This window comes from Hylaeus anthracinus, unplaced genomic scaffold, assembly GCF_026225885.1.
Source record: "Hylaeus anthracinus isolate JK02 unplaced genomic scaffold, UHH_iyHylAnth1.0_haploid 11978, whole genome shotgun sequence".
NCBI classification, from domain to species: domain Eukaryota; kingdom Metazoa; phylum Arthropoda; class Insecta; order Hymenoptera; family Colletidae; genus Hylaeus; species Hylaeus anthracinus.
The window spans coordinates 1,739,293-1,743,143 of NW_026534326.1; the positions used below are offsets into that span (position 1 = coordinate 1,739,293).

Sequence of the window (3,851 nt, forward strand, 5' to 3'; positions counted from 1 at the left end):
AGGGTTCGCCAGGGTTGATCTCTCCAGAGCTTATAGCTCTCTCGATAATGAACATTTTGGAGTGAAACTTTTTTCCCTTGTAGATCTTATAGAACTCTACAGACAACTATATAGAAAGTTTTTCTCTAAAGTGAAAACTGAATTTTTAACAAATGAGAGAATGATTGTTTCAGAAATTCCCAAGAAGAGGAGTCCTCTGTCGATTTTGGCGTCTAAAATTTTCTACAAAATTTATTTTTCACTTCCATGGTGAACATGAAGCATTCTTTGTTAAGTAACATATAGGAGCAGCTCGTATCATTTATCAGAAAGGAATTGCTAAAGTTGGAGTAAACCAAGGTGAAAATCTGTTCAGGCTCGAGAGAGTGGACGAAATATTTTCCTTTTTAATTAGTCGATGGTAACGACCATAAATGAACTCTAATTAAGATAATTGCGACTAAGGACGCGTATAGAGCATACGGTAGACCTGGTGGACGTGGATCAACTTTGGTGCCATACAATTTACCAACAAAATAAATCTAAGATAAACATAAAAGTTTCGATTGTTTCCAGGTCTTTTTCCAACTGGCCTGTATTTCTCCGAGCTTGTCATCGCCGCTGATGTCTCGTTTTTGCTGCAACCGGTCGCTAGTTGAGATGTGCAACGCGATGTAACCCAAGCTTCTCTGCAGACGAGCGGTAACGTAATATCCTACAACTCACCGACACGGCAATTTCTAGTTCTAAACTAACACCGGTCTGCTTCTAGCGGCTGCCTGGCGCACGTGCGACGATAAACGTTAGGAAACGCCGGCCAGAGATTCCTGGGAGATTCGTTTCTGTGTTATTTTTCGAGTAACACGCTCGTATCTTATCGGCCAAGTAAAAAGTGACCCCTCGACTAGCTACTTATTGAATAATATCAGGCTACATTTCATCTACGCGTGTCTCTGCGTGTATTAAACTCGGTCAAGGCACCAGGCTGCCTTTGGAAACGGCGTGAAAACCCCTGCACGCGGGCCAGGGATGAATTACACAGCGAATAAAACCTCTGTAACATAATACACTGTCAGAATACTTTACAATTGCTATTATTTCTATAAACGCGTTTGCTCGACCTTTTAATCTGGTTTCTTTGATTAATGTATTTCTTAAGACACTTCCAATCGATAGAATTCTACTTGCAGGAACAAAGAACCGACTGGATACGTTCCCGAGCGATTCTGGACGATGTCTATGGTCAGTATTCGCGTTCAATGCGACGAGTCAAGGAAATAAACGAAGCGTGGTCGAGCAAGTGCCACGCGAAATTAAAAAAAAAAAGTCAAGGATACGAGAGAAAGTTGCTACCAGAGAGTAATAGGGACCTTGTGCTGGTTCAACGTCAGCTTACTATGTTCTCGCGACAGGATTGCCTTAAACTCGCGGATTCGTTATGCCGTAGTTGGACGTAAATCGGAAATTTATGCTGGACGAATTAATTTTTGGAGAAAGAAACGTAACCGACTTCGAGAAATATTTATTTAGTAGCTGGACTTATGTGTATAAGTCCCGTCAATCTTCTCGTGGTACTGTATCAAGCTTTAAAACTTGTTGTGAATTTCAAGTACACTTCTGCGAAGTTAATTTTCAATTGTTGGATGGCTGCGCAAGCTTTTTTCCTTTTCGAAGCTTGCTAGAGACAACCCTATAAGACGATATAAGGCCAAAATGGGGGCTAGATTGTAAAAACTTTTGAGAAATTCAGCAAGCAAAGGGTTAAAACTACACTAAAAAGTATGAAATAGTTTCTAGTTAATTTGTACGAATACTCACTAGGATTAGATGTAATTGCTTAAGAGTATGGAGAAATGCAGCGAAGGGTATGAAATAATTTCTATTCAAACTGCATTATTACTCTTCCGACTCTTGACGAATTTGATTGAATTATTAAATACAGCATGCTAAATACAATGGAATCCCTTTTCAGAGTCTGTGCAAAATTAGAAATTTTAAAAAGGTTAATTCCTCGCCGAGTTAGGTCATGTAATGGGAATTTTCCTGTAAGAATAAGAAAAAATTCACAAATTTTTGCAATCTCGATCGTCGCGATAACCTATCCGGCAGCAAAATGTCAAGGGTTTCGTCGATTGCGTGCCAAAATGCCAAGAAATGTCAAATGCTCTTTTTAACGTTAAAAAAGAAAAAGAGAAATGCGTAGCCAGCTCCTCTTCGAAGTCGGTTAATTGAAGATTGAAGGTTTCCAAGGAAACAACACGATAAACATAATTTTTTACAATAACACAGTATTTAATTCAATTCCAACCGAGATCTAAATAACGCGATCGTTTGAAACAAATCGATCCTCGTTTTCGAGAAGAACGCTCTCCAGTCTTCGCGATAGCGAGACTCGTTAGAAATGCCGTTGACGATCGTATGAAAATATTTGCGCGATATCGCGTTACAGGTCGCTATTGATACACCGTATGACTCTAGACGTTTATGTATCGCTTTACTTCTGATTAAGGCTGCTCGATTTTCGTTCTTGGAATATTATTTCAACCAGCGAGGCGAGTCCTTTTTTTTTTTTTTGCCGTTAGCGAAACTCTCACCGTTCGTCACCAGCTAACGTTTTCCGAACGTTTTCCCGATATTGTAAACACGTGCGCGACATGTGTCGCCATAGGACGTTTTACGAGCGTAAATATTTCGAGCCCCGTGCATGGCGCAGCAACCAAGTCGTACATCTGTGATCTAATTCGTCAATTTAGCGCGCTCGCTGTGCATCGGTCACATAACTTTACGATTGATTCTTGTACCTATTGGTCCAGCCTTGTACGTATATACATATGTGTGTGTGTATTTTTTTTTTTTGCGTTGCGATGCCTTGCGTTATTTCTTCTCGAGTTACGTTCCTTTTATTTACTCTACAAGTGTCTTTTTTTGTCTTCTGAGCGAAAACGCGAAACCCGGGTTCTCTCGGTTAGGTCTGAATCCAAAGACTTGTTTATTATTTTTTTTCTTAACGTAAGTTGAATAATCAAAAACCGTAGATGCGCGGTTTTTGCCTGTACGATGCATAATGTATAACGTTCTTTGCGGAAAGCGCGTTCTCGAAGGATCCTTGGATAAGTATGCAAATTTTGAAGGTGTTATCGATGACACGCGAGCAAAAAATTCATAAAGCATGTTATATTCCAGTGGCCTGGATTAGAAGTACGAACAATGTACGAATGTCGTTGCAGGGACGGACCCGTGGTTCTTTGACAAATTTGAAAAATACCGATCCGAGAATGGTATCGTCTGCGACAATGTTATCTCCTGTTCCAAGGAGCGCAGGGGTCCTGATTGGCTCTCTTGGCGACTGCTCGGTTCAATTGAATTTAACGATCGAATTAGGCCGATTTACTTTCATTATTCCGCACAAAGGGGACTCGAGAAAAGATGAACGAACGCCGCGGAGACTTTCAAGCCGTTTCGAATCGCCGAACCGAATGTTTTTCATAATATTTATCTACTTAAAAATTAATTGCGACGTATAACAGCCTGATTCGATCCGAAAGCTCGGACAAAATCGAAGAAACATTCCGATTCGTATGAAATCTCGTATACCAGCTCCACTAATTACGAATCTGAAATATAAATTTAAGAAATAATAATAGCGGATCCAATATGGCGGCACGAAATGTGAAAAGGCGCTCAATTTCGATGAAATTTGATATACAGGGGTCTTTGGGGTCGCTGATTCCGAATCTGACCTAAGAATTTAATAGTTCAAAATGGCGGATCCAATATGGCCGACTCGTATCCCAAAAAGTTATTAGATTTGTGTGAAATTTGATTTACAGGGGTTTTTGAGGTCGCTGATTCCGAATCTGACCTAAGAATTT

General features: G+C 40.1%; 3 long non-coding RNA genes across 10 annotated transcripts in view; 1 reads left to right on the forward strand and 2 right to left on the reverse strand.

Moving 5' to 3' along the window:
• The window catches only part of LOC128897095 (uncharacterized), a 3,572-nt gene extending 2,203 nt beyond the window's left edge, over positions 1–1,369 (forward strand). For 6 of the 7 annotated variants that reach the window (XR_008462197.1, XR_008462198.1, XR_008462201.1 and 3 more), the window contains 3 exons: positions 174–339; positions 556–681; positions 752–1,369. This is a non-coding gene — a long non-coding RNA (uncharacterized LOC128897095). Of the gene's footprint in view, positions 1–173; positions 401–555; positions 682–751 lie in introns of all 7 variants that reach the window. The other variant, XR_008462200.1, reaches the window with a different exon arrangement.
• Positions 1–3,851, reverse strand: part of LOC128897094 (uncharacterized) — a 10,079-nt gene that overhangs the window by 3,107 nt on the left and 3,121 nt on the right. The gene's annotated exons all lie outside the window — the stretch shown is intronic.
• On the reverse strand, positions 1,576–2,905 carry LOC128897098 (uncharacterized). 2 transcript variants are annotated; one of them, XR_008462208.1, is made up of 3 exons: positions 2,574–2,905; positions 1,798–2,022; positions 1,576–1,669 (listed from the first exon to the last, which is right to left on the reverse strand). It is a non-coding gene; the product is annotated as an uncharacterized LOC128897098 (long non-coding RNA). The 2 variants fall into 2 exon arrangements; XR_008462207.1 differs by having other exon boundaries at positions 2,478–2,905.